Source organism: Chiroxiphia lanceolata, chromosome 11 (genome assembly GCF_009829145.1).
Source record: "Chiroxiphia lanceolata isolate bChiLan1 chromosome 11, bChiLan1.pri, whole genome shotgun sequence".
NCBI lineage: Eukaryota > Metazoa > Chordata > Aves > Passeriformes > Pipridae > Chiroxiphia > Chiroxiphia lanceolata.
Genome location: NC_045647.1, coordinates 16,370,331 through 16,383,794, shown reverse-complemented (window position 1 = coordinate 16,383,794; position 13,464 = coordinate 16,370,331). Strand labels below are relative to the sequence as shown.

At 42.7% G+C, this 13,464-nt stretch overlaps 1 protein-coding gene across 2 annotated transcripts in view; it reads right to left on the bottom strand.

Annotated features, from left to right (window-relative positions):
• The window catches only part of PRKCD (protein kinase C delta), a 60,918-nt gene extending 48,298 nt beyond the window's left edge, over positions 1-12,620 (bottom strand). Inside the window, exon 1 of one of the 2 annotated variants that reach the window (XM_032698632.1) lies at positions 12,459-12,620. The gene's annotated coding sequence lies outside the window, so the exon portion shown is untranslated. The remainder of the gene's footprint in view (positions 1-12,458) is intronic. The other variant, XM_032698631.1, reaches the window with a different exon arrangement.
• Between the last annotated feature and the right edge of the window lie 844 nt (positions 12,621-13,464).

Genomic DNA, 13,464 nt, shown 5'->3' with positions numbered 1-13,464 from the left:
TAAAACAGCATTTTGCTTTCCCTGCTGGGTTACTCCTAGCACTGTTAGAACTGGATGTAACTAACAGGGTGAAGTTCATCTGCAATCCCCTCCTGAGCCCCTCAACATCTCCCATCGGAGCAGCTGCAAGCCCCTCACGCTGCTGTGAGATCCTTAAGTAGCCCGTGGCCACCTCACTGCTACCACTTCAGCCCTTTCTCCTGAGCTACAGAGAACGCAGTGTTTTCATTGGCACAGTTGGAACACACAACCAAACATCCTGAAAACTGTTTCAAAGTCAAAGCTCGCATTTTTATTTCTTTCTTAGTATTTAGCAACACCTGAAAACTCAAGAGCCTGCCCAGAGCACTAATGTTGTGCTCCAAAAGGCCAGTTCAGAACATGGACAATTTTAACACATAAATGATGTGGGAACCAGCTCAGAAATGTGTTTATGCATAATCAGAGTCAACCAAGCTCTGTATTCCAGGATCCACATTAAAGGAACAGAAGCAACCAGCCTACTCCCTCTTATTATGTTGTTTGCTAATGACATTATTATTTGTAGCTGTTATTATCACTCAGCTGAACAAACATTTTCATTATTGATGAACATCATACGCACCTGATGTCATATGGCACTATATATTTGCAAGGAAAAAAACCCCAATTGTACTGTTTGAATTGGTGGGGAGATGCAATTAATGGAAACATGGTGCCAAGGTCCTTCAGCGAATTCCAAGCTAAATATAAACCACCAGGTTGGTAATCCTATATAGGATGGGAATATTGAGAGTTTAAGAAAAAATGCTGCAACAGCTGAAGTCATTGCACTGCATATAAAGTCTGAGAGGCTGAAAGGACAGGCTTACATCTCCCATTCTTTGATCTACAACCTGTGACTCCAACCTCTGCCTGCACCAAACATGCAACAGGAGCTTTCCATAGCTTCTGTCTTCCCTGTCACCACGTTTTGTCTCCAATGGGAAGGTTGCTCCCTGGCAACCAGAATATGTCTTTCTTGCAGCTTATCAGATCAAACATTCAGAAGATTTAAAAAGATAAATTCTGTTTAGTTCAGTGCAAAGATTTGCAAGCTCAGTCAACCATATTCTCAGGTAAATGTGAGGACAATACGGTGTTGTTATCCCAGTTTTCTGCAAGTGCTTCCAGAGAGAAGCAGTCAGTATCAGAACATGGCTCCAAGTGATACTGAGTAAGTCTAACTGGAATCTGTGGAAAGATTCAATGAAGTTAAAAAGCTTTTCCAACTTCTTTTCCCAAAGGACAAAACCCTCTCTGTTACTCCACTCATTTCATCCCCATCTTATTAACACACCTGCACAGGCAAAAAGTATGTGGGTTCTCCACGTAAAACCTAACTTTGAGGAAAAGAAATCTGTCAAACATTATAGTCATAAAGTCACAACAAATGCACAAGAAAACTCGCAAGTCTCAAGAGTATTTTCTCCAAGATGTTGGCAGAAACATTCGCCTCATCTTAGTTCCAGCCTTGATACAATATTGTACAGTGTCAGCTACGTGGAAATTTCTCCAGTTTCCACCAGGGAAGGGCTCTGGCTGTGCAAGGACAGAAGTGGGTGTTGCTTTGCAGCACACAGAGCTGAGCTCAGCACCATCAGTCCCAAAAGGCTGGATGAGAGCTAAGGGATGTTTCCCAGCTGGACAGCTCAGGGCTCACCCTGTGTGAGACGGGGCTGGCAGCAAACCATGGAAGAGTGACAGCACTCAGTGGGGTCCCCCAACCAGGCGCCCACACTTGGGCTGTTGCAATAAGAAAAACCAGCAAGAAAATGAAGAAGACATGGTGAAAATGAAGAAAACCCATGTTTGTCTGGGCACGCAGCAGGTAACCAGTAACCTAAACTACACAACACGTCAGGGGTCAAGCAGAAGCAGAACAACTCTGCTATCCAGTACAACAGTACTCTTGGTGTCCTATCTCTTCAGAGTCCCACATCCAGCTCCAAACATTTCCCCCACCTGCCCCTGCTTCCTTCCAATCCCTCATGCACTGAGCACAAATGGTGGACAGATACACACTACAGTGTTCATATACAGGCTTTAAAAGGTTTTACGGTACAGAAACTGAGGTACTGCAACATGTATTTCTTTGGTAGCTTTCCTAACAAATTACTTTGGGAGACTGAATGGTTAAGCAAGTCAGTAGGGGTATTAAGTGGACTTTGGAAAACAAGACCCCGATCAGAAGAGTGTAAATATGCTGCTCTTCATTTACTTACTGCAACTTCACCCACCAGAAGTCCAAATAAGAGCTAAAGGACCACAGGAATAATATCAAAATCAGAGAGACACAAACAGGCATGGCTTTAAGTTGCCTTTAACTCTTACTTATTAGGCAGCAGGGTGCTCCTAGTAACTAAAGCAAAATCAAATACAGTAGAACAGGGATACATTCTCCCACCACGGTCTGCCTGGGACACCTTGCCTACAGCAAACGTTTTCAATTACACGAGTCTGGCATCCTTTTTTGTGTTTTTAAGAGGATAAAACACTAGATAGGGTTGTCTTTCCTTTGAAGTGTTTGAATGCTCATACTACTGCCTCACCACAGTGTCTGAGAAGTATTAACTGTACAGCCCAGCTTGGAGAGCTGCTAATTCAAAACAGAGCTGTGTAACTTGCATGGTTTGTTTAAAGCAAACAAAGAAAACATCCCTCTGTTTGAGACTCACTCAAAAATTTTTTAGTATTAGGATCAGCTTACTTACTGGAAAGCAGCATGAAGTAGTAGTAGCAAGAAAATTAGATTTATAAAAAAAATTAAAAGAAAAGAAAGAAAAATACCAAAACCATAATACAAGTACATAATTTTTTCAAGCTAGACTAGAAATAATGCTAAAATCATTCCATAGGCCCCCAAACAAGATTTGTTTGTCAATGTGATGAAGCCTTCAAGAAAGTATAAAACCCTCCAGAATTCAAGCTTGCCATCACACATATGATGTGTGTATCAAAATGTTATAAAAGAATTTAGAGCCCTTTCTTCACCATCTATAGAAGCTTCATTTTCCAGCAAATGACATTGCAGTAATTGACAGTTAAATTTAAGGAACTGAAAATAAAAGTGGGTTGGTTTTTTTCCACTGACTGAGTTGCAATAAAGTCATCACATATGTGATTATTAAGTCTTGTAACAAAAAAAAAAAAGAAGAAAAAAAAGAGTCATGACGCTCAAAAGAGTAATTTTCTGTCTGAGTGTGTCCCTTTGACAAACTGAAATCATGCTATGTCATGTCTTTCAGAGTATTTTTTACTTATGAAAAATTTCCATTTTAGGTCATCACAGCCATAGAGTGCTGCTGATAAGTAAAATAAGTTTTGTTATCAACCAGACAAGGCTCAGACAAAGCTGTAGCTGTTCTGGTAATTAATTCATCATCATTTATTTCACGTGGACAGAAATTTCTTCCTGGATATTTTTCCATTTAGAGTCCTAAATCATTTTACAAGTTTCATCTGTCAATCAAATTGAACCTTGCTGTAGCAGCAGCACTTGTATCCACACAAGTGGCAAATCAGTTTATAAACATTTTGAAATTATTGTGTTTGCATAAGCTTTTGTATTTAACTGCACCAATGAAAGAGCAGACTTAAAGTGGACTGCTACATATGCTTAGATAAGGCTTAGCTATGATAAACTGACTCAGTCATTAAATACCTATGTAAGAGCTCATTTTCTTCACAGAAAAGATGGGGATGATGGGGATTAATTGCTAAATTTGCTATAATCACATATTAAGGAAGATGAATGGCTAGTTCATCCCTAGGAAAAAAATCATTAAAATAAAAGACTTCACCAGCTTTTTATGCAGCATTAAGCGTTTTCCCACAAAATAAAGCAGTGGAAAGTGCTGGAAAAGCCCTTCCACTGTTTCAGTGTTTGGGGGGGAAGGTGGGAAAGTAAAATTTGATTCTTAAAGTACGTTACATTCTGCTCCGTGATCCAAGAACAATTCTCAGTCTGATTTTTGGGTTCAGCACTGCTATACATACTTCTTATAATTTTTAAAAATAGATTTAACCTAATCTTTACTACAGTAATTTATACAGTAAAGATATATTTATATGTATTTTACTTATGTTTTACTTATAATTATATATTTACTAAATGCACTAATGTGTACTTTAGTTAGCATACTAGATTCCAATCACTGCTTATTTTAAAAACTTGTCCTTGAACTCAGCTGTGCATAAGATAGACATGAACTCCATACAAGAAATGTGCATGAAAGTACATTTCAGTCAAGATTTGGCCCTTTCAGGAAATAGCTGTTAGGGTTATAATATACATTAAATTTCCATGAATCAGTATGAAAGACTTCTTGCCAAGATTTGCTTTTTAAAAGGAGAAAGAAATGCTACTAAGTGTTATATTCAAAATCAAAATGCAGTTCTGAGAAGGTGAACACTTTGCTGCAAGAAGTCAGCAGCTCCCTCCTTCAAAGTTTTGAAATGAGGCTTATGCAATGCAGAGTTCTAGTGATGGAAATGTTGGGTTCACAGTTATTAACTAGTAAGAGAATAAAGAAATAAGCAACAGAACAATGCACAAAAGTAGGAGATTGAAACTAAAAGCAGATTTTGGTCACAAGAGGTCCTTTCATTTGTTCTTTTCTCCAGCTAGGAGTTGCAATAAAAAAAGAACAGAACTCAACACAAGGAGAGACAACGAAGGACTGGCCTATTTTGGCTTCTTCTCCACTCCTTAAATACATATCTATATAAACTTCTAAGCAAATAAACACTTCTCTTTGCTTCAACTGCCACCCACTGGAAAAGGAAAGCAACATTAATTCAAATTTGCAAGACCCAAAACAGGTCAGGAAAACCAATCTGACAGATACTGGTACAGATTACATTGAAACTCTGGGGTTGCCTTGAAAATCTTAGTGGCACTGCTAGAAATAAGCAAGCTTGCAAATTAAACTGAAACAAAAAAACAGAGTACAGCAACAAATCAGAGCTCTACTTCCTCTCCCCACCCTGAGTCCTGCCAGTGGGCAATGGGGTTGTATTACAAAAGTTTTGGGGAAGAGCTGGAGTTCATGAAGATGAAGGGGGAGCAACAGGACTGACAGCAGCCTCTGACACACACGGACAGGCAGCATTGCACAGCCTGGCTCTCCTCATCACTCTGGGCTGTGATGCCCCTGCAGCGCTCCAGCTCCATCTCCATACTCTTACTGCTGCTCTCTCTCCCACCTGCTCTTGCCTTACAGCAGAAATCAATCAACTGCCTTGCCTAAATGGCAGCTTTGGCATTCCTGCTTTCCCTCATCAGCAACCTCCATATCCCCTTCAATGGACACACGGGGTGTCTGTGGCACAGATCCAATCACCTAATCTTTTAAGAAACAGAGCAAGGCACTTTCAAGTGCCAGTGGCTCACTGCATTCAGTCCAAAGAAAAAATGGATGCATTTTAGCTCTCAAATTACCTGGAAGAGTGCAGGTCCATATTAAGAAGCTCTTGCCCCTGGGATGCTGCTTTCTCTGTCAAACAGAAATCTTAACTGTCAGCTCCTGTCTGTTCCCGAGGAACGGAAGCAAATGTAATCTGAGAGGGCTCCCACGAATTCCCTGACACACGAATCTCCTCTGGATGTTTGGCAATCAGCATCCCCAAGTCATTAGTGAGAAGATGTGAGTTCATGAAGGCCACAGTCATCAGCCAACAGACACATAAGGAAACAGCTAAACTCTTGTTGAGCAATTCCCAGCTCAGCATGAACACAACGTTAACAGATCAGCACACTGGATGTGAAGAAATGTGATCATCACTGCTCAGGGACTGCAGGAACCAGACTATTTAAAAAACCAAAGCCAGGTATCCATCAATACTGAAAGCATCTATAATCAAATCTACCCCTTCACCTGCAGAGATACTTGTATGACTAAGGGTTTCAGACCTAGATTCTAATTTAATCTGAAAATCCAGAGTTTGTTATCAAAATGAAAGATCCTGCCAGCATCTGCTTGATGTAAGACAGCCATCTGTGCTCTCTTACAGGAGTATATATTAAATACATTTAAAAAAAATAAATCAGGAAGAAATCTTACTCTCACAAGACCTTTTCAGCAAGATATTCTGACACACAACTGTGTCCTTTAGCAAGTGAAATATTTTCTCAACAGGCCCTAACGAAGTCAGTGAGGTACAAAATGCCCACTGTGGTCACACAGTTTCACCAACAAAACACAGTCACCCAGAGGCATTACAAAACATAGCACAAATATCTTGAGATAAAACATACAGGGCAGTCAGTGTCATATTTCAAACATGACAGTCTTTCAACACTCTTGTACTATGTCTATTTATCTTGATTTTCCTTGAGAATACAACTTAAAAGCGTATGATGAGCACTACTTCTTACTGGCTGGACCATAACTTTCTAACAAACTTTCACACAGGGGACTTTTGGAAAAGGAGGGACTGTTTTTTTAAAGAAAGAAACACAAGATTGCTCTTCTGTTCAAACAAGAATCAAATACAGCCTCATCCTAGAAGAGCATAGTTCAGCCATCAAACAATGTGTTAGCAATAGCTTTGTACACAGAATTTCCCACACAGAGGCAGAGTGCAGAAGCTAAGCTTAACCTTGAGTTTGGCTGCTTGACAGTTTTGATCATCTTTTCAAGTATTTGTCTATATGTTCAAGCAACTAGATCTTATTAAAAAAATCTGGCTATAAGTTAAAAAAAAATAAAAGCTTTACTAACAGAAAGACAAATCCAGTATCACAACCAAAAATCCTTCTTCCCTTAAGCTCGCCCTCATAGTAAAGACTGATACATTCAAGGCACTGAAGTAAATTAAGTATCTTTGGTATGATGAGGAACAAAGTGGTCTTGACAAACACTCAGATTTCATGAGTTCCTTCAGCAGAAAAACTATGGCAAGGCTTAAATTGCACTTCCTCAAGAAATCAGAGAATATGATAAAGAGTCAAGTATACAAACAAGGATTTCATTAGATCTGTAATAAATTGGTGTTGATGGGGAAAAATAAAACCAAACACTCAGAAAGTAACTTGACATTTGAGTGTTAAACATGCATGGAGTTTTCTCTCTGTCATCTCATCATTAGCAATTTGTCACACAGCAAACAAGGAGGCTAAACCAACAGAGGTCTAGGCTTCCAGCTCCAAAATCAGTAGCACAAATTACTTCATGGGGAAAAAAGCTGAGGCTGAAGTTTAGATTTACTGCATATGTTTCAAAACATGCTGTATTGATAGCGGGTAGCCAGGATTAAACCAAGTCTATGAATACCTAAATCACTTATGAGACTGCAAAAGACTAAACAAAATGCAAATCAAAGCCACTCACGCACAAAATCTACATGACATTTCAGAGGGTTTCAGCCGTCCAGGAGGTGAGAAACAAGATACTAATTCAGACAACTCCTCTGAGCCCAGTGAGGTGGAAGGGAAGTCAGGCCACAGGCACCTCTGCAGAAAGGAGGGGAACCCTCACTAAGCTGTTTGGGAACAGCTTGTTTCAGAAGGGTCTCTTTGCCACAGAAAGTGCTCAGTGCAATGACACCTGGACCTATCAGCCAGTCTCTTAGGAGCTATCCCAACTCCACTCTCAATACCAATGGGTAAAAGTGAAACCACTTGGTTACATTTCAACAAAACAAAACCATAGTTTGCTCGCAACTGTAAGGAAAAGCATCAGAAACAGCAGGAGATATATATATATATATATACACTTTGCATAACTGTTTTGTTCTCAAAAGCGGGCAGCACCTTGGAATTAAAAATAATCTCGTTCTGGGGCATAGAGAGCTGCTGCTGCTTTTTTTTTTTTTTTTTTAAAGTTTGATGATTGGCTGATAAAATGGGAGGAGATGGCAAGCACACACTCTCCTGCCTTTGCAGTCAGGCAAGTATCATACAGGGCTAAAAGCTTTATGTGCATCAGTTTCATGAAGTTATCTGTGATAGTCATTCCCAGACTTTATGGATGGTGATTATTACCATATGAGTACCAACTATGCTTAAATATCCTTAAATAAACTTTTCCAGAGAGAGTATTACCCTCAATGGCAAAGCAATTACCAGGAAACACATAATTTCTGCAAGAGGATACCATAAAAAGTATTCTGTGGTTTTATGCATTTTCTTGGCTTGAGAAATATTCATAAAGAATTTATTTTATGGCCTGCCTCTTGGATTTGCAGCTACTGACATAAATCTGTGCCGCATCGCTCCCATCTTTTCAGTCAGAAACTGTCAACTCTATCGTAAATCAGAAAAAAAGCAACAGGTTCAAAACATAGCTTACTTCATGGATGTCAGGGCACCTTCCTATCACTGAAAGGCAGACATAATGTCCATAAATTTTAATTGAAAGGAAAAAGAAAAAAACCAAACTCAGAAAATAACTTGAAACATACAGATACACCTGTCAGATTTCCATTTTCTGCATAAATGTCACTCGTAATAACAGAGCCTGGTCTAGAACAGACCAGATATAAATCTTGCATGACACTTGCTGAGGTCAGATTTGTGCAGTTCCCAGTGTTCCTGTGTGCCAGATCCCTCAGTTCTCTACCTTTTCTGGTGCCACTGGTGCAGCTTCCAGTCAAAAAGGCAGCATGGATAATGTAGGCGGCCCTGCAGAGCTGCAGGTAATACACTGCCTCATACAGAGCAGACTTCGCAAAAGTACTCAAATACCATAAAAAGCTTTTGGGGTAGCTCTGACTTAGAGAGGCAATACCTCTTTAAGAAAGTGTAAAAACTCTTTAGGGTGGAAATGACTGCCTTTGAAATGAGAACACAACACAAGCCTTCAGCACTACTTTACCAAGGCTGTAAAGAGCTCTCCCAGGCTCATTTCTCTTAATTGCATCTTTGCAAAGTGCAGCCAAGCGGATGCAGAATGATTACTTTTTAATGTGCTATCCCAATGGCTCTGAATGGCTGGTGTGGCTTTCCCCCTTCCCTCATTCCTGCTCCCTGTCCTTTGGCTCCACATAGAGCTCTACAGAACCAAATTCTGCACTCAGACTATTGCAGGTAAAGGAAGATTCAGAGAAAAATGACAAGTTTTGTCACGGACCAATAGTTTAAAAAAAATACTGGAACACAAACTGTTTTGGTGCTTTTTAGGCAGCTTTTGGACAGAACCCGATAAGCAGAATGGAGAAGACGCATTTAATGCAAGGATAAACCCAGAGAAAAGTCACATAATCTTTCTCATCAGCGGATGATTAACAGAGGAATTTGGTTCCTAATGAAGTCAGCCAGCCCCCAGACTCTACTGGTAAATCCCTTCTTGTCATCTTTCACATTCAGCTCTGACTCACCTGCAACAAACATTTCAATCCATACCCTATTCCTCTTTGCCCCTGTTCTTTTTACCGTAGGTTAGGGATGTGCTTTGTAAATGCAACGAAGGGGATGGTGGACTATAGGTACATAATGAATTTGGACTGCATCATGAAGACACACACCTGAGTTAGCTTTGGGGGCCTCAAATACCTGTGTCAATGAACACAGCACGGGCACACACCTCAGTGCTGGCTGACACCTGTAAAGTATTGACACGGATCAGCTGCACTGAGTGAGCTTTGAGACACCCACATGTGCTACAGTCCCACCTCCAGTCCCTCTGCAGCTGCAGAGAGAGGTGATGAAGGGGCTCCTCTTTTTGGGAGCAGCAGCTCCAGCTATGGATGGGCAGTATGCCCCCAGGGCAGAGGATCTGTGCCTCTGCACAGTGGCAGGGTGACAGTGCAGCCCTCCAAATGGAAACAAGGATGGATGGTTAATTTAGACTATTAGGCTCTGAAGTACTCGTAGAATCACAGGCTGCTGTAGGTTGGTAGGAACCTTAGAGATCCTCTAGTTCCAATCCCCCTGCCAGAGGCAGGGACACCTTCCACTAGACCAGGTGTCTCAAAGTCCCATCCAGCCTGGCCTTGAACACTTCCAGGGACTGGACTCAACCTGAGATGAACTTTAATTGTAATGACTGTGGCTTTTAGACATCAAAATAAACTCAGAGGCCTAAAAGCTTCCATGCTTTTCACAGGAAATCAGTTGTTTTAATGACAGATGGCATCTTTCCAAGTTTTATTGTTATTTCCTTGATCTATATAGCATCAAATAGCCAAGTTCCCTTTGAGAGATTCTTTTAAACATTTCTCTTTAAGAAAAGCAGCTAAATTTCCCAAGTTTTCTAGTTTGGAAATAGTTTCTAGTTCATAAATAATTCCTTCTTTTCAGAGTATCTTTTTGTCTATCCTGTGTGATCAAAAAGTAAAAATTATTATGCTATTTCACTGTTCCATTCAATAAGAAAAGTATGACCCTACTGCATAATTATGCCTAATGAAAAGGTGGGTTATCATTCATTAAATACAAAATGGAAAAAAATTGAGAGTCAGCTCTTTTCTAGTGAGAACAATACAAGCATCTTCCTGACCAATTATCTCACAGGTATTGACTGAACAGAATTACCATATGACTTATTCATTAACCACACAAACATCACATCTGCGTAACTGAATATATTTCTCTCTGTGTTTGTATCAGCCACTGAGTGGCAGCAATTCCTTTATACCTAAATCCGAATTATGAGATGTAGGATGAAAATTTCAAAGTATTGCTAACTCTTGATTCTTTCATGCTGCCTCTAAATTTTTTTGAGTTTAGCACTACATGCAAACAATAATAATTAATGAAATACCTTTATTACACATTTTGATTTTTAAACAGTCAAAATTTCAAAAGTAATATACTTTATTCTGATAATCACACATCCTTAAAACTTGGCTATACTCCGTTTTACAAAAAGATAACCGAGTAAAACTATGTGATCAAGAAAATTGAAAATTCCAGCATTTCGTTATTTATTAAACTAAAGCACACAAGTGTATTTTATTATGAAACCCATGGTGAGGGTGAGAAAAAAAAAGATGTTTTGCAGCCTTAAGTTTGCTTCTCTCCTTGGAGCATATTTGCAGGTTCCCACAGGAGTGTCTTGAGGTGACTGAAATCTATCAGTCCAAAGACAAACAGCTAACTTTTTAATACAGCCATTTTCAGGAACTAAATAAACAGGAAATCCTGCATATACACTTTCTGAAAAAAAGATGGTTATGATTATTGCTTAACCACTTAAGAAGCACTTCTTCATAGTGTCATGCTCAGAAAGCTACTCTGGTTTTGCTTGGTTATAGCTTCCTATTTGATTAGCACAACACTGGACTGCATTATTTGAGAGACAGAAAGCCAAAAAGGTCATTGTTAATAGAGTAATGACTGTACAAGGCCAAGGACCAAGAAAGATTTAAAACGCACTAAACACACAAATGTATCTAGGATTTTGACACTGGCTATTTGTTGATATATTAGATACTGCAATTCGGTCTTTAAATGAGTTTCTAAAGCTAGGAAAATATTTAATACGAGAACTGATTCTCTCACACCCATCTGCTCTGTACATTCAGTTCTGCCCTATAAAGTCAAGAGACAGGATACAGGGCAATATTATCCTTGCACATAAATGTCCTGAAAGAGCTTCTATGTCCAGATCAACACTCTGCTCTGTGCTATCTTGAACAATCTAGAAGTGAAGTGGTGTAACAGTCAGGGCCCACAAGTAAACAGATGTCAAATGTAACCACAGAATGCCATGATCCAATTATTTTAATATTTCATACCCTAATGCAAACGGGGAATTCTCTAGCGATGAACTGAAAATTGTTTTTTTTTTTAATAGATGCACGCCTGGCATGTGCGTACACAAAAGCATCAGGCATTCCTGCTCCTTCATTGCTTATTGTCTGTCGCCATTCAGCTGGAAACCTGAGCATGTAAAAGATTGTGCATTTTATCTCCTAACTCGCTGTCGCGCGGAGACCGAAACAGAGTATCAAGGCGGCCGGGTAGGAAAAAAGAAGTTGGCATTGCCAAAGTTGGCATTTCTGCCGAGAGGGAACTCCATGTTTCTGTCAAGGACCGGCGGCAGGGATCTCGCTGCCTCCTCGCACGGGGCACGGTCCCGTCCCTCCCGCAGCCGGACAGACTCTCCCCGCCCAGGGTCGCGCTTCCCCGGGACCGAGCGAGGTGGCCCCATGCCCGGCACCCCCGAGAGGGGCAGCGGGGAGCTTTGGGAGGACAAAGCCCGCAGCCCCTCGCCCCGGAGCCCAACATGGAGGGGCCGCAGGAGCAGCCCCGGTGCCGGGGCAGCCCCGCCGCCTCCCGCCCCGCAGCCCCTCCGGCGGCACCGCCCCGCCGGGACGAGCCCCCGGGCGCCCCTCGCTCTCTCCCTCTCTCCCTGCCCGCCGGGCGCCCCACGGAAGCCGCCCGGGCCGGAGGGAGCCGAGCCCGTCTCGCTTCCTCCTTCACCCCGCGCCAGGCGGGGCAGGAACTGCCGAGCGGAGCGAGCCCCGCGCCGGGGGCAGGTACCGACACTCACCCGCGTCCTGGGAGCCGTCGGGGGCCGCGGCCGCCGCAGAGTTTCGGGCGCTATCCCGAGAGAGAGAGGGAGAGAAAGAGAGAACGGAGGGAGCGCTGGCGGAGGGGAGGGACGGAGCGAGTGTGTCCCCGGCCCAGCCCGGCGCTCCCCGCCCCGCGCTCCGCTCCGCCCACGGGGCGCAGCTCCGGCCGCGCTCACCTGCTGCGGCCGCCCCGCCCCGGAGGTGCCGAGGTGGGTGGTGCTGTCGCTGCTCTGGCTCTTTGCGGCTCGTTCCCCTCCCTGTTCTCACCCCCTGCTCTCCCATGCAGGCAGCTGCCTGAGGGAACGCCGTAAACCTTCGCTCTGGGGCCGGGGGTGCCTGGGCTGGCCGCTGGCCACCGCACCTCACCTCACCTCACCTCACCTCGGCGGGCGGCGTGGCGCGGTGATGGGGCTGCAGCCCGAGCAGCGCTTTTGGGCTCGGTTGGCTTTTGGGATATTTTTGTGTGTGTGTGTGTGTTCTGGTCAACTTAGACCAGCGGAGAGCACCTGGGTTTGGGGAGCCGGAGCTCGGAGTGAGCCCCTTGCCCGGTGCAGAGCAGCGCTCAGGTGTTCTCACAGCGCTCAGGCGCCCTCACCCCTTTGCCATGCTTTTTCGTCTGAGCTTTTTAATGAAAACGTTCTTTAGTGTCTTAAAAATCACGGTTGTTGTTTTATAATGGGGCCAGAGCTGGGTAGGCTGTGGTTCTGTGGGCGCTGCTGTTACCTCAGTGACCTCACTGCAGAGATGGTCTTAGCTGATGTGCTCGAAGTTGAGGGCCTTCACAGGACGTTTTGGGTCCCAGCTTGGGCCTCCAGTCCATGCTCTGCTCTAAGGGATGGGACTCAGTTTTTTTTGAAGTATTGTAGTTGTTTGTGTCAAAATGAGGTGTTGTAGGGAGGGGTTGCAGAACAGGAATGTGTGAAGTGTAAGAACCAGAGAAAGCACCACCGTACTCCTGTAGGAACCCAAGGCAGACCTTTGTCA